Here is a 22,039-nt window from a genome sequence, read left to right as displayed (position 1 = left end):
TTGTAGTCTTGTCTTAAAAGTTTCTTCAGAGTTATTAAAATTTCAGAAACTACATAACTAGCACTCGTAGCAGTTTCTAATTACAGTGTTGTGCCTGTGAACAAATACTATGGAAAATGTTGAGAGTAGGGATTTCAGCGATTTAGAAGTGGAAAGGTGAATGGCACCAAGAGTTCAACCACAGAGTAAGAGAAAGGAGGCTGCTTTAGAATGTGGGGGTGCTAGTGGGGGGGGGGAGGGGAGTAGATGCAACTACACATAACAGAAAACCCAAATTCACTGTGGCTTAAAAGAATACAAGTTTACTTCTCTCTGACATAAAATAATCTGAAAACAGGCAGTCCAGGTCTGTTCTACCATGTCACCAACATAAAAGTATCCTTCCACTCTCTAATCCACCATCCTTGGAATATAGCCCCTGTCCTCATGGTCTAAGTTGGCAGCTAGAGAAAAAGATTAAAAGGGTACAACTCTCCCTTTAAATAGAATTTTGGAAGTATCACACACTTCCACTTACATATCACTGATCAGAACTTCTTCATAAGGTTATACCTAGCTGCAAGAGAACCTCGGAAATTTAGTCTTTCAGCAAGTAGAAGATAGTGCCCACTAAATATCTACATTTTGTTAATTTGAGAAAAACAAAGAATATGCCACAGTAGGTAAAAGGCAATGAAGGCAGATGAAGCTAGGAGATGTGAATGCAAATTTTCCTTCTCTAATCTCAAGCTACATAATGGCTAAAATGAAATGTTTTTGATCTATTACTTACCTGAGAGAGAAGAAGAAATGGAAAAAGAGAGAGACCTCTAGATTCTTAACTACAGAAAACAAAGTGATGGTTACCAGAGGGAAGGAGGGTGGGGGGATGGGTGAAATAGGTGAGGGGGGATTAAGGAGTACACTTGAGATGAGCAGTGGGTAATATATGGAATTGTTGAATCACTATATTGTACTCCTGAAACTAATATAACACAGTATGTTAACTAACTAGAATTAAAATAAGAACTTTAAAAAAAAAAAAAAAAAAAAAAAAAGGACCTTCTTAGACTATTTCTTACTCTGCTCCATATGATTACCTAAAAAAAAGTCCATTTGAGAAATAAAAGTGTGAATCAAAATAATTTGGCTCAAAGTTGTAAAACCACTTCATTTTACAAAGGTATAAAACAAGTATGTCTAACAAATAGAAAACACCAAGGTAAAGAGACATTTTTTAGAAAACACCAAGGTAGAGAGAGATCTTTTAAAACCAAACAAATAGGGGCGCCTGGGTGGCTCAGTCGGTTGAGCGTCCGACTTCGGCTCAGGTCACGATCTCGCGGTCCGTGAGTTCGAGCCCCGTGTCGGGCTCTGGGCTGATGGCTCAGAACCTGGAACCTGCTTCCGATTCTGTGTCTCCCTCTCTCTCTCTGCCCCTCCCCCGTTCATGCTCTGTCTCTCTCTGTCTCAAAAATAAATAAATGTTAAAAAAAATAAATAAATAAATTTAAAAATAAATAAATAAATAAAACCAAACAAATAAAATCACACTATCACTCTTCTTCCCTTAAGACTTAAGTTATTTCCAGGTCCAGAAACTTAGCCTAAACTCTTCTGCATACCCACTCCATTACTTGGTAAACCTCGTCCTTATATTCATAAAGTATATCTAATCTCCCTGTTTTTCCTTCCTTGCCATTTTAAGGAGTTTACTATAATCACCATGGAATCACAAGAATAATCATGAAGAGGGCAGGTGGGTGTGGGGATGGATTAAATGGGTGATGGGGATTAAGGAGTGCACTTGTGATAAGCACAGAATGTCATATTTAAGTACTGAATCACTAAACTGTACACCTGAAACTAATGCTACACTGTATGTTAACTAACCGGAATTTAAAAAAATTTTTAAAGAATAATCATGAAAAAATTATAAAGTTTAAAAAAAAATCTTAAAAAATAATTCCCTAGAACTTCAAATATTCTCACTTTACAGAACTATGTCAACTAGTATTTATTCATATCATCTTCTTGCCTCAAACAAGGAAACTGCATTTCTAAGGCCCTAAACATTAGGTGATATATTTGAGTCTTTCTTTACCACAGGCATGATAGAGGTGGCTGTGGTGGTGATGGTGGTAGGACCAAATTAAGACCTCTAGAAGCCCCAAGTACAGAAAATACAACAGTATAATCCTTTACCCCCACCGTATTAAATACTATACAACTAAGATTAAGTTAGTCCAATAAAATTATTTTTTTTCAGAATACTACTTCAAAAAAAATTTTTAATATTAAGTGCTTTCAATATTTTTTCAAATTCTTTTTCCTCCACTTTGCTGGTACCCTAAAGCCTCTGCTGGATATGGCTTTTGGGTAATCAGTATTAAGTAGTAGTAAGAAATAGAAGTGAAAGCAGTTATAACTTGGAGAGGTCCATCTGTATCAGGTATTTTACATACGTTATGGATAATTCTTACCACAGCCACAAAAGGGAGATACTATCAACCCTGTTTTGCTGATAAAGAAATGGCTCAAAGAAGCTATTAGATAAGATGCCCAAGGTCATTCATGCAGTAAATGGCAGAGTTGAGAATCTGAAATAGGCCTTTCTGTCTCCCAAGACTGATCCATTAGACATACTGCCTGTAGGGCATTTCTTTAGAACCTGCTACTGAACAAAATTTCATTTCAGAGAAACACTGAAAAATGATTTTTAAAGGCATCATTTGATAGTACTCAGATTTTCCATGAAACTTAATCACCGATAATTCTAGATCATGGCTGTAAATATATAGCCAACACTGCTGCATTGCACAACTCCAGAGAGCCTTTTTTTTTTTTTTTATGTGAATGCTGTCCTCTGGGTTGTGCAATGTACCAGCTATAACCCAAATAAATGCTTATCAAAAGCCTTGTCAAGGCCATTTAATGTTCTGTTTTCAAAATCACTGCAATCATTTTTTAAAAAGCAGGTAAGTATTCTCAGAATGTTAAAGAAAGGTATTTTTTTTTAAAGAATGGTATTTTAAAGCACATAAAAAATACCCAGCATCATTAACCATCAGGAAAGTATAATTTAAAACCACAGTGATATACACCTATTAAAAGAGTTGAAATCAAAACAACACAAAAAACCTGTAACAACAAAAACAAAAACAAAAAACCTGACCAATACCAAGTGCTAACAAGGATGAACAGCAACTGGAATTCTCATATACTGCTGGTGGGAATTCAAAATGGTACAGCCACTTTGGAAAAGAGTTTGGGAGTTACCTACAAAATTAAACATATACTTACCATGTGACTCCTGGGTATTTACCCACGTGAAATGAAAGTTTACGTTCATATAAAAAGCAATTCTCAAATGTTTACAGCAGTTTTATTCATAGTTGCCAAAAACTAGAAACAACTCAAACATTTTTCAACAGATGGATAAATAAACAAACGATGGTACATTCATACTATGGATTACTACTTAGCAATGAAAAAGAATAAATTACTGATACATGCAACAACAAGAATGAATTTCAAAGGCATGTTCCAAGTGAAAGAGGCTGACCCAAAAGTCTACACAATTATGATTCTACTTACATGACATTCTGGTAAAAGCAAAACAACAGCCATGGAGAACAGATCAGGGTTTACCACAAGGTTGGAGATGGGTGGGGAGAGGCTAATTACAAAGGGGCAAAAGGAACTCTGTGTCTTGATTAATTACCAAGTGGTGGTGGATACACATTCTATACCTTCGTCAAAACACAGAGAATGGTATATCACAAAATATGAATTTTACTGCATGTAAATTTACAAATTAAAAGAAAATTTAATTCATGAAAAAATAAAGGAAATACGTCAAATAAAAAAAAAAGAATGAAAAGGTTTTTTAAAATTATTAGTTCTAGAAATGGTTATGCTCTGGAGATAATACAGCTTCCCCTAATCAGCTATAGAGATAAAATGTAAAATGCTTAAAACAAGGCTTACCACATTCTCAACTGATACTAGTCCCCTTTCCTTTCTTTACCCATTTCTCTCTCCTATGTACACATCTCTCTCCGTCTACTACCTTTCTTTCTTCCTCCTCTACAATGACTATAAATTGTTTTTGCCTACTTCACATTCCTTCCACCCATTTCTCTACTTACTAGCACTCCCATCCTTTAGGGAACGGACCTTCCCCTATTTTATGTGGTTCTGATGATAATGCTAATGATAATTCCCCACAGTGATCAGCCCAAGGATGGACCCCATCAGAGGCCTTCCTTCACTAAGTTCTTAGTTCTTCACCATAAGCTCTCAGTGATCTGAGGACCGTGCATCTCTGCCATGAAAGACTTCTAACATTAACAGAAAATAAGACCAACATACAGAAAGAAGTAAACTCAAGAAATGGAGAGTATCCTGAAGACATCATTTAAATTCCTGGATCTGTTTGTTCTTGGACTGCTCCATCTCTGCTCTTTCCACTTACAAAGACAGTAAGTTACCTTTTTGGGCCAATTTAGAACTATTGGTTTTAATGCTTCCGATTTTATGTTTTTTAAGGTTTCTTTTTTTTTTAATGTTTATTCATTTTTGAGAAAGAGAAAGAGACAGGCCACAAGCAGGGGAGGGGCAGAAAGAGAGGGAGACAAAGAATCCAAACCAGGCTCCAGGCTCTGAGCTTCAGCACAGAGCCCAACGCGGGGCTCGAACTCAAAACTCCAAGATCATGACCTGAGCCAAAGTCAGATGCTTAACCAACTGGGCCACCAGGTGCCCCAAGGTTTTTTGGTTTTGTTTGTTTGTTCGTTTGTTTGTTTTGAGAGAGAGAGAGACAGCACAAGTGGGGAAGGGGCAGAGAGGATCTGAAGCAGGCTCTGTACTGACAGCAGTGAGCCCAATGCAAGGCTCGAACTCACAAACTGTAAGATCATGACCTGAACTGAAGTCAGACCCTCAACCAACTGAGCCATCTAGGGTTTTAAAAGCACAAAATAATTTGCTTCTCTAAGAGAATAAAAACAGCAAATTATCTCTTTACCTGCTGTGGCCTTCAGTTAACTTATTTTCAATATTGGTGGCTGTTAATATATAAATATTACCTAGCCCTGCTGTAAAGAGATAGAAATAAAAAATAGAGCTATATGTAGACTGAAAACAGACATCCACTAAAGATTTACATTCCAAGTACCAGGAACCTTACAGACAGCTTTTAATGTAAAGTTTAGTCAGATTTGAAGTCTTCAACCCAGGTAGTGCTTACTTTTCAACACTTGACATTTTACCACTCTATTCATTCTTTTTTTTTTTTTTTTTAATGTTTCTTTATTTTTGAGAGATAGAGAGAGGAACAAGCAGGGGAGGGGCAGAAAGAGAGGAAGACAGAATCCCAAGCAGGCTTCATGCCATCAGCACAGAGCCCAATGCAGGTTCAAACCCATGAACCATGAGATCATGATCTGAGTCTCAACCAAACAAAGAGACGCTTAACCGACTGAGCCACCCAGGCGCCCCCAACTCATTCAAAGGTAGGTAATAAAGGTATGTTACTTTGTATCATTCTGGCTTTACATCTTCATTCACTTATGTTCATCAGTATTTGAAGAAAGGCAATTGCATTGCCCATTGGAAACATACACACATGCAATAAGGATTAAAGCAAAAAGTCTTATAGGTTGACAACATATAATAAACTTCTAATAAGTCTTTCTTCAGCTTGTCTGCCTGGAATGCCCCTACTTATTCTTTGATACTAAGCCTAAATGTCACCTCCTTTCAATACAGCCTTCTCCACTTAACATACACTAATAGAACTGCTTGCTGCCTCTGCCTCCTCTCTATCATAGCAATTACCAAATTACAATTATTTATATGTTAGTGGTAATAAGAAACTTCTGCAGTAAAAATTTCTCTAGTAAAAAATGAAACAGAAAAGAGCAGGTGAAATAGAGAAACACTGTAGTAACAGAATTCCCAATTTAACAACTGAATGGATCTGATGGGGAACTCACAGATGACTCAGAGTTCAAGTTTGGGCAATGGAGGAATAGGCCTATTTAATAGAGAAAGGAAAGTTAGAAATAAAACTACATTTTAGAAGAAAGAAAATGAGAGAAAATTCAAATTTGAGTACGTTGAGCTTGATGGCATGACAAACAGATGGAACTCTCCAGCTGGAAATTGGGAGTTTGGGAACTTACAGTACAGGAGTCACCTGAAAGAGGTACTCACTGAAGCCAACAGACCAGGTAGTATTCCAAGGAAAAGAAGCTAGATGTAGAAAAATACATAAAGCAAATACTCAGGAAACAAGTTGGCCCTGTGAATGAAAAGAAGAGTGTCTACAATATATAGGAGAGCTAGAAGGACTACAAAGTTATAAGAAGGGAGAAGGAATCTGGAGAATTAAAAAAAACAAGAATTAAAACTGAAAAAAAGTCCCCATTTGGCAATTCAGGTCACTGGTAATAACAGAGAGAACAGCTTTAGTGAAAAAGAAGGTAGCAAAATATAAACAATATACATGTTGCTTTTTCTTTTGGGCTGTTGGATAACATAAAAAAGGAGGGGGAAAGAGAAGAAAAAAATAAGAAAAGATGTTTTTTGGGTGGATTTTTTTTTTAGGCCATTGAGATGTTAGGGGAGATTCAAATAAAAATAATAAAAGAGTTAATTAATGAACCCATATATTCCAATAGAAGGGATAAAAGAAGTAGTCATGAAAGCCTAAAGACACATCCCTAACACTAAATGGTAGAGAAGAAGAGAAATTAAACAATTTAGAGATAAAGAAAAGCAAAGCTGACGAAGATTGTTTGATGGCCTTAATCTTGCTACTCTTTTCAAAAAAAAACAGTTAATTGAAAACAACCTACAAAGTCTTAGAGCAGGCTAGAATCAGGGGCTAGAAAAAGAGTAGGAAAAGGTCTGAAAAAGCCCCTGTAGGAAGTCAATTAGAAAAGACTTGCCAAACAATGTAAGTGGGTATTCTGGTGCACACCCTATAATTAATTGTTCATATCATTTCCACCTGCCTAGTAGAAGGGCACAAATTCTGTAGCCTATTTGATTTGACTGGTATTCATTGTAAAGACAGCCTACTACGTCTGATGTGAGGTAATGATGTTCTTTCTCTACATCTTCTTTTCCATTGTATATTACTGCATTTTTTTCTTTACTATGTTACAAAACTTTTAAATTAATCATTTTTATTGCTTCAATGTTTTCTAGTCTTGCTCTGATGCTTTGCTTAAATATCCAAGCAGTATTTGATTATTTAAGAAATCCTTAAGTAGTCTATTTTCTTAAAATCAAGTATGTGATATATAGAGAACAGGAATCTAAACTTAAAACTGGCTTTATCTTTTGACAGCTGCTCATTTATTACTATGATTAAAAATAAAAATTCCTGGGCACCTGGATGGCTCAGTCAGTAAAGCCTCCAACTTTGGCTCAGGTCATGATCTCACAGTTTGTGAGTTCAAGCCCTGCGTCCGGCTCCGTGCTGTCAACTCAGAGCCTGGAGCCTGCTTCCAATTCTGTGTCCCTCTCTCACTCTGCCCCTCCCCCACTCGTTCTCTCTCTCTCTCTCTCTCTCTCTCTCTCTCTCTCTCTCATAAGTAAAACATTTTTTAAAAAATTTTTAATTAAAAAATAATAATAGTAAAAATTCCCAGGGCGCCTGGGTAGCAGTCAGTTAAGCACCCCACTGAGGATTTCAGCTCAGGTTATGATCTCAGGGTTTCATGAGTTCAAGCCCCCGTGGGGCTCTGCACACTGACCACAAGGAGCCTGCTTGGGGTTCTCTCTCTCTCTCTCTAAATAAATAAATAAACTTTTAAAAAATAAAAATACTTAAAACAATAAAATTTCCTGGGAAAATATGACCTTTAATATTTTGAAGCTCCAAAAGTTATAGAAATAAGTGTCTCTTTTCCTTTACCCCCAAAATTTTCCAATTACATAACTCATATTCAGATACTTTATACATATTACAAATTCTGTGAAACATTTAAAAGTAAATATGGCATGGCATATATTTAAAAGAATATGGTTGCCATAAAATAGTCACTTTAGAAAGCTCTCATACTTGGGGCACCTGGGTGGTTCAGTCAGTTAAGTGTGGGACTCTTGCTTCCGCTCAGGTCATGATCTTATAGTTTGAGCCCCATATCCAACTCTGTGCTGGCAGCACAAGCTTGCTTGGGATTCTTTCTCTCTCTCCCTCTCTCTGTCCCTCCGCTGCTCATGTGCATGCATTCTCTCTCTCTCTTTCTCTCTCTCTCTCTCTCAAAATAAACAAACATTTTTTTAAAAACTTTTAAGAAAAAAAATAAAGCTCTCATACTTACTCCTAGAATGCTGCCATTGCATAAAAAGCTATGGGATTCAACTTTTAGAACTCCTTTAAAGTCTTAACATAATCTATATATTATTGTCAAAGTGACAAATCTTCATTTATTAAATATAGGTTTCACATTGGGAATATTTCTGGTTATCATAAGGTGGTTTATCTAAATTAGAAATACCACTTATGAACAAAAAATATGACTATAAAACATGCAACAAGGGGCGCCTGGGTGGCTCAGTCAGTTGAGAGTCCGACTTCAGCTCGGGTCATGATCTCACAGTCTGTGAGTTCGAGCCCCGCGTCGGGCTCTGTGCTGACAGCTCAGAGCCCGGAGCCTGTTTCAGATTCTGTGTCTCCCTCTCTCTCTGACCCTCCCCCGTTCATAATCTGTCTCTCTGTCTCAAAAATAAATAAACGTTAAAAAAAATTAAAAAATAAAACATGCAAGAAATTTTATGCTGCTATAATGACACCATCACTAAAATATATTTATGACTATATTCCCCTCCTCCACACTGTCTGCTCCGTGGGTTACCACTCATACATTCTAGTAGGCTGGGTAAAAATAAAAATGCGATCATTTTATAGCCACAGTTCCTACTATTATAGATAATATAAGCAGCTCTGATGGTTTCTAAGAGTCAAATTATTCAATATTCAAAGTAGTTATAGCACTCTCATTTTTAAATTTAGCTAGTTGTTATTCAATGCCCTATCTTTTTGCATACTATAGTGAAAATGTCCATTACCCTTCTGGCATATACCTAATGCTAGCCTACTCAGTCAGTTGTCTACTCCTGTTACAAACATATACATTTACACACATACAGCACTAATTTTAATTCCCTATATGTGTATTTTTTCCTTAGTTTGTCACCTGAATATTACCTGTCAGCTTTGCCTGTTCATGAGCCCTAGGACAGTCTTCCCAATGGTAGCTATACATTTCCATTGGTTCTTAAAAAAAACAGTCTAATCTCACACAGCTGCCTTGAGCCTAAGTCATCTTAAACTTAACTAAAATCTCTCCACACCACATTCTACTCTCAAAACAAAAACATTAATTTAAAGCATAGTCTTTTTCTTACATTCATAAGCTTCAATCCATTTTAAAGCTCTACTTCTGAGGATTATTCAACTTTACCTTTATTCTCTTCAAAGATATTTATTATTAACTCAGCATTTATCATTGTCCCTATTCTCAAAGTTATACACCTGAACTAAGAAATGCTCAAGAAAAGTTTAATCAGCTGTCTTGTTTCTTCAAGACAGTCCCAAATTCCTCCATTGTTGACTCACATATATTAGACCTTAAGCTTCATTTCTGATTGAAAAAAAAATAAAATAAAATAAAGTGACTATATTTAAGGGGAAGAGTTAAGGTACATTCTAGGAAAAGGTCAGTGAATGTCTACCCAGCTGTAAAAACTGGAATAGAAGAAAATCAAAATAATTTGATTTTATGGAAAAAGCAGCAGAGGCCCAGAGGCAACAGGTGGCTTACCCAAGTTTACACATTTGATGGCAAAGCCAACACTATTATCCAAGTCTCCTGATTTCAAGTTCAAAGCTTTTCTACTTTAACCATTCATTCAAATGACTAAACAGGATTATATTAAAAGAAAGGAGCCAGACACAAAAGACTACATAGTGTATGATTCCATTAACATCAAATTTCTAGAAGTGGCAAAACTATAGTAACAAAAGCAGATCAGTGGCTGCCTAGGGCTGCGGGATAGGAGCAGGAATCGGGAAAGTGGGCACGGGGAAGCTTTCTGGCGGATGAAAGCATTCTAAAATTAAATTGTGGTAACTGTTATACAACTGTATAAATTTATTAAAACTTAAACTGTGAATTTTATGAGACATAATTTATATTTCAATAAAGCTATTCAAAAAATAAGTTAAAGAACTCAGATTTGGCTTTAAGTCCATACAAGTCTCAGGAAATTATCACTATCAAAAGTATCAGGAAAACACACCAAAAAGAACAGCTTTTTTCCAAACTTCAGATCCTTTTCCCTTCAGAATTTCCAAAACCTGGGTACCTTATTTTCCAACCTTACATTTTCCATGGAAACAAAGTAACAAGAAGTGCACAAATATACACATAGGAAACGTGCAAAAAAATCCCGTGAAAACACTTTGGTTATTGATCATTATTTCCCTTTAGGTAGGACCAGCACTGATGTAAATAAGCCTCTGCAGGATAACAGACTGTTATCTGGTCTGACAAATTGCTCCAAAACAGAATTCTTTAGTGATTTCATTTTCATGACATCTTTGGGCCATTATAATGTAAACACTAATAGTCTTTTTATTTAGAGGAGCCATTTTTAATTGTATATTAGCAAGTTTCTTTAGTTTATTATTTGTGCATCCTAATTAGGCATACATTTCTTCAGCTTATTCAGCACTGACAGCCTATTCTTTACTTACAAATTAAAAATAAGTTGTATCTCTCTCGTAACAGTTAATGCTTTACATCTATGAGAAGTACCACTGTTTGAACCTTAAAAATAAACAGACTTTTAATTAACGGAGACCTAGATATCTGTAATTATGTCAGAGGAAACAGTCAAAATTACTTAGTAAACCTACATTTCCCATTCTGCTGGGGTTCAGTTTACTAAGGCTAAGGAAAGACTTTTTTTGGCCTCAAGAATTTCAATTACCACCTTCCTAAGCCCTAGAGTTTCACCAAACTTCCTAAAAGAGAAAGAAAAATCTGCAACTTATAAAAAGAAAGCAAAATATTTACCCTAGCTTAAGCTCTTAATTTTAAAGAGTAGGTTTCTCAAAATTACAATCTTTTGACATTTGGTAACTGAATGAATTAAGTAGTTATTCAAAGAACTCAAGACATGAAAAATGTAACACAATCTCAACTGAATATATATCTTTCAGGTACAATCCCATGTGTTAGAGAAACTTAATCAATCAGATCCCAAATGATTGGGGCCCGAATTATGAAACACACTTTCTCCCTGTGACCTTTTCACAGTAACTGGCTTAAACTTGCTAACAGTACTCCCATGAATGGAGAACGCTGCTGTTCATATTAGTTTGTTAGTCCTCTTCAAGGGACACAATATTTTTTTTTTTTTTTTACATTTTTATTACTGCAATGAGGGCACACAAAGAAGTTGAAGAGATATTCTAAAAACCAATTCCTTGTAAACAGATACTCCACAGATGAAGACAACAGAGGAGACATGAAAATACATTCCAGGAAACTGGAAGAGGGGTTTATGATATATTAAATATTACGCAGAACAATAATGTGACTGATACAGCACCCTTAACAATGAACCAACAACCCCATATCCCTTTTTATATGGAGTTACAAAATTATTTTTAATAAATCATATTAAACCCTGCCCCAACTAAAGTTCTAAGTCTCTTGCCTATTGCCTCAAAGGAAATGAAACCATTATAATAAATCTATTGTAACATAAAAGCTAATGTTTTATCAGGAAATGTTCTTTGTATGAACTCTATAAGAAAAAAAAAAAATCCTGTAAGGATGGTCAACTCCCTCCCACTACTGGGAGAGGAAGGATGACAGAGAAAAGAAGGAAATGGAGGGAGAAAGAAAAACTGAAGAAGAAATCCCCCTCACTTCCAAACAAAGCAGGCTCATCAACCAGTAAGATCCTCTGACTCTCTCAATCTCCCTCCCTTCACTGACTGCCCCAAACATAGCTAAAAGCTGAAACAATGTATCATATAGAAGCTACAAATTATATTTTGATCAATTATATTTTACCAATCACGATATTATTATCAATTATATTTTAAAAATTATACACATGATTTTTAAAACTAGCTTATGGAGTGATGACTTAGTCATTTAATAACATTGCTATGAGGGGCGCCTGGGTGGCGCAGTCGGTTAAGCGTCCGACTTCAGCCAGGTCACGATCTCGCGGTCCGTGAGTTCGAGCCCCGCGTCGGGCTCTGGGCTGATGGCTCAGAGCCTGGAGCCTGTTTCCGATTCTGTGTCTCCCTCTCTCTCTGCCCCTCCCCTGTTCATGCTCTGTCTCTCTCTGTCCCAAAAATAAATAAACGTTGAAAAAAAAAAATTAAAAAAAAAAAAATAAAATAACATTGCTATGCTTTTATAGTTTGATGGTTTGTAAATACCTTTTTTACCACAGGCAAATTATTTTGGCTCCAGGTATTAATGGAATTTCATATCTCATTTAAGGGATATTATAATATAAATAACCAGCCACAAAATTATTAAAAATTTAAAATTCATTCATGGTTCATTAACAGTCAATTGAATAAAAAAATTTATACAAACATAAAACAGGTTCATTTTAGTTGTATGTTTGTAGTAAATCAAACAGAAGACTCTCCCGTTTTTATGTTACTTTTATTCATTTATAATCAGAAAGTTACATTTAAAGTTCATATCATGTAATATTTCTCATAACTCAGATTCTATAAAATAAACATCAGTTTAATTTCCCATTTACATCTACAATTGATATTAACATTTTATTATTTATTTTATACTGTGAACTTTATTTACATTAACCAGTCATCAAGACTGTGACAAGTAAAAATGCTAAGTCTGATCATAAAATAAGTATGTTGAGTCATATTTATTCAGTTTATCCCACTGCTAAGATACATTTGAAAAACCCAGTTCCAAGATACAAAAAACATAGGAGGCATTTCAATAGTGATTTTCAAGCTTTATTTCAGTGCTTCAATGAGGAGGCTATACTATAGAACCAATATAAAAGAAAAGAGAGTAATAGCAAAGACAAGTTTGAACCACATCAGCACTAGCCTTATATTGGTAAAATTTGTCAATTTTTTTAAAAACCTGAGACATATTTCCTCTTCACATGTCATTTTCTGACCACCAAAAAAAAAAAAAAAAAAAAAAAAACTATCACAAAAAGATATATATTTTTTTAAGTTTACTTACTTATTTTGAGAAAGAGAGAGAGAGAATCCCAAGCAGACTGCTCCACAGTCAGTGCAGAACCCGATGCAACTCAAATTCAGGAACGATGAGATCATGACCTAAGCCAAAGTCGGCCACTTAACTGACTGAGCAACCCAGGAGCCCCAGAAAAAGATATTTTTTAAAAGTAGCCGATGAGTGAGGTATTGGGTTTTGGTAATTAAAGTCTTTTTAAAAGAAAACTTAAGTGAGAGGTACCTGGATGGTTGAGTGGGTTGAAAGGCAGTCTCTGCCCCTCCCCCACTCACGCTCTCTCATGCTCTCTGGATGCCTCACAAAAATAAACATTTTTAAAAAATGAATTTCAAAAATAAAAACTTAAATGAAATTAACCATATAGCTCTACTTTCTGTAACAAATATGAGTAACTTATACTGAAATACATAGCATGATCTCATGGGCCCTATGTGTTCTCCCATTAACAGTAAAATGTACATTGGGTGCCTGGGTGGCTCAGTCAAGTTAAGCATCCGACTTTGGCTCAGGTCATGATCTCATGGTTTCTAGGTTCAAGCCCTGCGTCTGGCTCTGCTGACAGCTCAGAGCCTGAAACCTACTTTGGATATTGTGTCTCCCTCTCTCTCTGTCCTCCCCCACTCACTCTCTGTCTCTCTCAAAAATAAACATTAAAAAAAAATTTTTTAATAGAAAGTAAAGTTTATATGAGTTACATGTTTAGAATATTGTAGATATTGATATAAAGTCATTTATTTAATCAAGGAAGAATAACCCTATGCCAAGTGAGTGATATCATTCGTTTTATTGGTCCGATCCCTAATCGTTTCAAAGAGAAAATTGTGGGATATGGAAGGAGGTTGAGTAAGAGGGGATGTAGACTGCAGAGTAGAATACAGAGAGAAAGGAAGGTTGAAAGGAGCCTAATACCTTAAAAAATGTATCTTAAATGCATACTCATCCCCATACAATAGTCTTCTGTTGGGAATTTTAAAATGGTTTTTTAAAAATCAATTGTAAATATCTTTTACTTTTAGGCCTGTTTGTCTTATTATAGCAAACTACAATTTAATAACAACTCAAACTGCCAAAAAGAAACTATATACTTTATGGTACAGAAATATAAACTACAGACTCATTAAGAAGGGAACCAAAGGAAATCTTGTACTGGTCCTTTAAAGGCTACACCTACTATAGCACTGACTGTAGAAGCCTGGAAGTTAGTATCTCTTCTGAAGACTACCAACAGAACCAGTACTGATGCATGTATTAATATTAATACTTGTAGTTTCAGAATTGTTTAGAATCTTAGTTGTGCTTTATTTTTAAGTTTTAAAAAATTACATTTTTTATATTTATTCTTATGATTGTAAAATGGAAGCTCTTTTATAAGTGTTCTATAATATGAAATGTGTGGATTTACCATTTAATTAAACCAGGAGATTTAGTAATGCAGTTTATAGTAAATCAAAAATAACCACTTAAGAACTGGAAAAAAATACATAAAAATAGTCTGGCATGTCTTATAAAACATTGTTTAATTTATAGCATAAACCCCTTAAAAGTGGTAAACACCTCACTACCATACATCTCACAGGTATGGCCATTCCTTTCAAAGAATCTATTTTTTTTATTTTATCAGCATTGAGATTCAATTTACATAATAGAAAACAATGGAGAACAAACAGCCCAGCCACTATTTCCAGAAAAAAAAATTCTAATGATTTTAATACATACATTATCAATTTCTAGCCTTGAATATGAATATGTGTACTGTGAGAAGTAAATAACATATCTAACTTATTACAGTTGTGACATCTAAATAAAGCACCATAAACCAAAAAATAATTGCTTTATAGTCAAAGGCACAAGTTCAATTTGGTAAAGCCACTGGACTCACTGTGCTATATTACAGAAGACAGAGGTTAAGAGGTGACCTTGGGATCCTGCTTTCCAGATGTCTGAAGGGTCCATTTCTTAATGAAATTATCTCTACTCTTAATAAATATTTAGCTTACTAACTACCCAGTCAATATATTCGTCTATATAAGACTCTACTTGATTTTTGAAATTTTAGGACTATAGATATTATAAAGAAAAAATTTATGAACATACAACTTGCACAAAGGATTAAGATATATTTCCCCTCTGATGCAATGCACAAGAAGATTAAGAAACTTACTATCACACATTCTACATTATGGGGCATATTTTCTGAGATTTTAAATGAGAAATTCAATAAACCTGAAGCATCTACTTTCCATTATGTCAGATCATGAAAAGATTTAATTTGTAATACTATATATATAATACATGTATATATTATATATACATATATATAATATATATTATACATAATATATATATGTATATATATAATATACATACATATTCCACAAATAACTATATACAGATATATTCCCATATCAATTCCTTTACTCTTTTAATTAAAAATTTATGTTCCTTCAGGTCATAAAAATCAGGGTTTGGGCATTTTAAAAGTTCAAACACATATTAAGCTATGCTTTCTTTGCTTTGGCACTAGCTCCCCCTCCAGACCAACCTACTAATATAACTGTACTTAAAAAAATAAACAACAACACAAGTTTTTCCAAACCACTAGCAAATTTCAAAATTCACCTCTTTTAAGAAAATTCCAGTACCTTAAAATAACTAATTAAAACTGAAATCAAACACTGCATAATGTAATCAGAATTATTTTTTTAATTCCATACATCTCAAAAAGAACTGACCTGTAGGAAAATAACTTCAAGTGACTCTTTAAGAACATCCTAAACAATATATATAGTGCTATATTTTATGGGAATTATTTTGAATCACTATCCTAATAAACCACAATATACTCATGTTAACTCACTACTTGATCAAAGATACATTTTTGCATGTTTCTGCAATCCATGCAAGTTTCATTCCAGCTGTTCAGCTCTTCAAGTACAATTCTCAATTTATAAAAGCAGCAAAAGGAAAATCCAGGTCTCCAACCATCTTCTATGTTCCTTACAGCCTATTCATTTTTAACTCCCTACATTTCTACATACTAAACTGTAAAATAACAAATTCAAATGTTTGAATGCCCACCTTATCCTTACTACCCTAATACTGTATTTTCATATGGAGCAATTAAGACTTTCTATACACATTTCATGGTATATCTCATAAGGTTAGCAATGTACAAGACCTTATCATTTAGCATACGTTTAGGGGTTTTTTTTAGGTTATTTCAGAGAAGGGAGAATACAACTTACTCTATTATTTCAGTACAGCACTGTTATGTTTAATTTCTCTCCTAAAATGTTTTCTATATAATGCACCCTTTAAAAGAATTATGCGTCAAAAACATGAAATTTAAATTTAATCAAGAAAATAAATATACACTTAACCCCAGGAGTAACAAGAAAAAAAAAAAAAACTGCAATGAAACCTTGCCTACAGTTTCTAAAGACAGCCAAGTTAAAGTTCGGTCAGTTACCCCTGATGAGCTTAATTCTAAACCGACAGAAAACTTTTGTTGAAATCTGTTCTGCGTTACCTTGAAGTTTGGGGTTATTACTGGAGATTCTGAATTTCCTAGGTTCGCCTTCTTGAGTTGGCTTAAGTCAACTGTAAATTAATTCAAACATGGATAGAAGAAAACACCTCTTCGTGCCTTTCTCCAAGGCCTCAATCAAAAGTCTAATAATATACGGCAAAACGCTAAGAGCTCACCAGGGATAAACCCTAACCAAGTCACTGCCATTTAACTTACACTGCGTCTCTGACGTTCTGTATGGCTGAAGATTGCAATCACCACAGTAAAAGAACAGGTGCTGCACCCGACAACCCACTCACTCTTGCAGGACAAATCTTCTTTAATAAATAAGGGCTCATTTAACCTTCCCAAATAAGTTTAGATACTCAAAAGCCGCCAGCTCATCATTTCCACATCAATTGGGGGATGCAGTGGCACTCACGCCTTTTAACTGCCCCGGCATTGGCCCCTCGCCGGGAGCGGATCTTTGTACGGGTCCAGTCCCCGATTTCTGGCCAGAGAACCCCTCACGAAAGCCGGAAACGTACAAGCATCCTCCTCCCCACAGTCCGTGACTACAGGGAACGAGTTGCTGGCAAAAGGGCAGGTAGGTGGAGAGGAGAGAAGAGGGACACCTCCCACCCCCGCCCCCATCATCCCTTCTCCTCTCCACGGCTTCGGCCCCTGCCCGAAGCAAGGATGCGCGACGCCGAGGACACCCGCGGAGGCAGGCGCCCCTCACCCTCAGCTCGCGCCCCCGGGCCGCGCCGGAGCGTCCCGGGGGCTTACTCCCCACTTTTCCGGGAGCCGCTGGGTAAGCAGCAGTTGCAGCAACAGGCCCGGGGAACGCCTGGGGGAAAAGAGCGGCGACAGCCCCAGTCACATCCCCAGAGCCTCCTCGGATCCCGCGCTAGCCCAGCCCCAGACCCCGAGGCGCGCGGGGCCCGGCTCCCAACGCCCCCTTACCCGAGGCGGGAGCAGAGGCGGTCTCCGCCGTCCCCAGTAGCCGCCGCCACCGCCGCCGCCACAGCCCTCAGCTGCAGCTGCCCCGTTGGGGAGTGGGAGGGGTGGCTGGGTGGAGGATGCTACTCCCGACTGAAGGGAGACGAAGAAACGGAAACAGGAACCGCCGCCGCCGCTTAACGGAGCCTTCGGCGCCACTGACTGAGCGAGAGCGCGAGGCGGCGCGAGCGGGGCAGTCGCTGACAGCGCGAGACCGAGCGCGAGCCGGGTCCCTGGCGCGCGACCCCGAGCAGCGCCGGCCCCATTCCGCGAGGAGAGGAAGGGGACGGGTTGACTGGGGCTGGGAGGGGGCGATGTGGGGCGGGGGCCTGGAGCTTAGGGAACCTGGCTACTCGGGTCTGCCGGAGATAACGCGCGCACGCGCCGGAGCGGCTCTGACAACGAGCGCAGGCGGGGAAGCCTTGGCTAGCGCAAGCGTGCGCGCGCGGGTGGGGGCGCGCGCCCCTCAGCGTTACAGGCTTCTGGGAGAGGGCGCGCATGCGCCGGCGGCTGCCACCTACGGCGACCCTGGCATGTGCCACGGCTTCTTCCCGCCCCCTTCTAGCTGAGCCGTGGATAGCGTAGCTGCAGCATCCGCTGCCAGGGAGCCGCGGGCCACAGAGGGACCGGGAGACTTCCAACAGGGCAACAACTGCGCTCGGGCGCCGGCTCCTACACGAGCACAGGCCGCCCTCTACTGCCTGCAGGCCGGAGACTGCTGGGGGCGAGTCGAGCCGAACTCCCCACTCCCGGGAGCGCCATCTCCCGGGAATGCCATATTCTCGATAGCCGGGGGAAGGACTGGCCCATGCCAGTGCAGCCCGCGGCCCTAAGGAGCACTAGTACTGAAGCAGGCTCCTTGCTACTTTTTAGAGGTGATCGCTGCTGCTCAGCCCCTGTAGCCCAGGTCTGGCCGTTCGGCTGCAGCTAGCGGCGTGACCACAGAATGGCATCGCACCCACATGCAATTAGCGGAGCCCTGTTTTATCTTGTGAGAACTGTTTCTACATCTGCCCCGACAGAAAGACCTCCCACAAGGGCCTGAGTTTGATGCCTAGCCTCTCTCCCGACCCGCGGCTGCGACAGCCCCTTTGAAGCGGAAGTTTATTCAAAACGGGAAAGAGAACTTTGGGGAGGAGGGGTTCCCTAGGATGCTTCCTACCCGCACGCACTCGGGAAATTCCTGGCGCCCGCGATGCAGAGCAGTGGGCCGAAGAGCTAGGTCAGACCGGCCCAGACGGTGAGCTGAGCCGGAGGACTTAAGCGCGCAGCCCCGGCACACAAAGTAGTCGCGGGCCGAGGGAGGGGGTGCCACGAGGTCCAATCAAAGACGCGAGCCATGTGAGTGGAGTGCGAGCCGACCAATCAGACGGCCGGAGAATGAGCTTCCCGTTCCCAACTCTTCCCTGTAGCCTCCGGACCCAGATCCCAAGCCTAGAGCGCGGTACCGTGGAAAGCGAGATGGTGCCCTGAGGACAGAAAAATTATTTCTCTAGACTTGGGTGTTTTTAAGTGCCTTGCTTAGGTACTTATCCCAGAACAAATAGCAGCGGCGTTTTAGATGCTGAGTATGAAAAAGATCACAGAAAAGAGATTTACAAGGCACTGGTCTGCCAAGACTGCAATCTGCCTAATAACATTCATAAATTTACAGTGTTTATTGAGACCTTTTTATAGGCCAGGAACTGTATTACAGAAAAAACAAATAAGATAACTACTGATTTCCAAAGAAGAAAAAAAAGTTTCCTGCCCTCAATAAGCTCAGCTTCTTGGGTTTGCTGGACCTTGTGACTCTGATATTTATTGTCAGTCCTTTAACGAAAAAGCTCTCAGCAAAGTAGTTTACAGTCGTTTTTATGGCTGTTATCTCCCTGTAAGAAGAGAAAACTAAGGGAAAAGTAGAGTGACCTATCTAAAGTCACACAAAAACAATATACTAGCATAATCAGAATTATGTTCCAGTTCAGAGAGCTTGTATATCCATATTCAACAATTTTTTACTGAATGCATGGTTGCTGTCCTCCACTAAAAAGGTTTCTGTACCAAGCTTACAAATAGAACGGAATTCTGCTTGGAGGACCACAAGCTTTGGTAGTTGGAAATGAACAGAAATTTTAGGTTATGCCAAAGTAAGATGAGGTAAAGGCTGAAGTCTTATAAGTCATACTCTAGATACTTTTTAGAAGTCAGAGGTGAGATGGATATTTACTTCTTAGTTTAAACAGCATGTTTAAAAATATTTTACCAAGCATGTTTAACTTTAAAGCTTACCTTATATAATGCTTTAAGATCTCCAACTTCAAAGCTTTATTTTACATTTGCCTCAAGACATCCAGTTTTTTATCTGGCCTTCATTTTTCCTTTCCAAAAACGTAGGAATTAAAATACATATCTTCTCAGGGCACCTGGCTGGCTCAGTCAGTGGAGCATGTAACCCTTGATCTCAGGGTTGTGAGTTTGAGCCCCACCTTGGGTGCAGGGATTACTTAAAAATAAAATCTTTTGGGGCACCTGGGTGGCTCAGTTGTTAAGCATCCAACTCCGGACTTTGGCTCAGGTTATGATTTCACTGTTTGTGAGTTTCAAGCCCCACCTCAGAGTCCACATTCACAGCACAGAGCCTGCTTGGGATTCTCTCTCTGCCCTTCTCTCTCCCTCTCAAAAAATAAATAAACTTACAAGATAAAATAAAAGCTTTTAAAAATTAAAAAAAAAAAAAATTACTTACCTTCTCTACCTGCTTTTGCTTTAAAAAAAAAAAAAAAAAAAAAAAACAATTTCCTAGGGGTGCCTGGGTGGCTCAGTCGGTTAAGCGTCAGTCTTCAGCTCAGGTCATGATCTCACAGTCTATGAGTTCGAGCCCCGCGTCAGGCTCTGTGCTGACAGCTCAGAGCCTGGAGCCTGCTCTGGATTCTGTGTCTCTCTCTCTCTCTTTCCCTCCTCTGCTCATGCTCTGTCTCTCTGTCTCAAAAATAAATAAAAACATTAAAAAAAAATTTTTTTAATAAAAAGTTTCCTAGGAATGTCCAAGATTTAGTGCACTTTGGTAGGATAGTATATTACATATTAAAAGGCCAAATAACTTGGGTGTCTCTAGAATATACTCAGAAACTAGCTATCTAGCAGCTCTGATTGTGCTGTGATGAGGCAATGTGCTTCTCACCCTGTGACAAAACACTGTTAACAAAGCCCTTTCCAGGACGTGCCCAGGATTGAACTGCCACCTCAGAACTGAAGTATCAGTTATACAACTGACTTTCGGAATAAACCTTTACCCACTGAGTTCCAAGCCAATGATGAATTTCCAAAAAAAATTCCCGACAGTTCCAGCTTTTAAAAAATACATTTCTTCTACTCTCTCCAGAGAGGAATATTACTAAAACTCTGCCTTTCTCTTGCTAGGTTAAGTTTCTGAGAGAGCAAGTATCTCCAGAAGGTTCTAAACATTACTAGCCACCAGAAGACATCTCTATCAAAGGATGTTTTCTCCACAAGCTCCAGCTGCCCCACCCCCACCATCCACTGCTGCTCCTGGGGCCCCTCACTCTCTCTTCTCACCCCAGCTGCCTGCCTCTGCTTCTCATCACTCCTAGTTTCTGATATTTGCTTAAGCAAGTACAAGTGTTCCACCACTTCCTCCAACCTTCCTTCACAAACTAGCTTTTAGACCCATCTTTGCTTATCTGAAAACTTAACAGATAAGTTCTGCTCAGCAAGAGAATGTGCAGAACATTCTTTATGTCATATTATCCCAAGAACTAATAGAACCTTGTCGGTATGTTACATTCTTTTACGCAGCCTGCGTCAACTTCTTAGTCATCAACCAGAGCTGTGGGGTCTTGCGGGTGGGGCAAGAAGTTGTCAACCATTAGACAATGAAAAAGATGAAAATGAAAGTTAAAGTGAATACAGGAGTGGCCATTTTATTGAGAGATTAGCTAGATCAAAGTTAATGAACTTGAATATTATCACATTTCCAAAGTTGTGAACATTCATGCAGGAACTAGTTTCAAGTTTACTACTACCATTTTATTAATGACATTTTAATAATTACCATTTTAATAATAGCCGAAGTGTAATATTGCTGAGTGTCAGGTACCATGATAAACTCTTGCCTCCATCATTTAATTCTCAAATCAACCCTTGAAGTAGATCCTGTTATTATAATGGAATCTATGAGGTCACAGAGAAGAGTTAAAGAGGTTCTCAGCATTAGCTACTTACCAGATCGTTTAGAAATGTTTCCATCTCG

General features: G+C 38.3%; 1 protein-coding gene across 17 annotated transcripts in view; it reads right to left on the bottom strand.

The window, feature by feature from the left end:
• The window catches only part of FUT8 (fucosyltransferase 8), a 310,681-nt gene extending 291,596 nt beyond the window's left edge, over positions 1–19,085 (bottom strand). For 5 of the 17 annotated variants that reach the window (XM_045451271.1, XM_045451264.1, XM_045451279.1 and 2 more), the window contains exon 1: positions 17,752–18,909. The gene's annotated coding sequence lies outside the window, so the exon portion shown is untranslated. Of the gene's footprint in view, positions 1–17,751 lie in introns of all 17 variants that reach the window. The other 12 variants (XM_045451275.1, XM_045451277.1, XM_045451274.1 and 9 more) reach the window with 9 other exon arrangements.
• Between the last annotated feature and the right edge of the window lie 2,954 nt (positions 19,086–22,039).

This window comes from Leopardus geoffroyi, chromosome B3 (assembly GCF_018350155.1).
Source record: "Leopardus geoffroyi isolate Oge1 chromosome B3, O.geoffroyi_Oge1_pat1.0, whole genome shotgun sequence".
Classification (NCBI taxonomy): domain Eukaryota; kingdom Metazoa; phylum Chordata; class Mammalia; order Carnivora; family Felidae; genus Leopardus; species Leopardus geoffroyi.
This window is presented reverse-complemented; position numbering and strand designations above follow the sequence as displayed.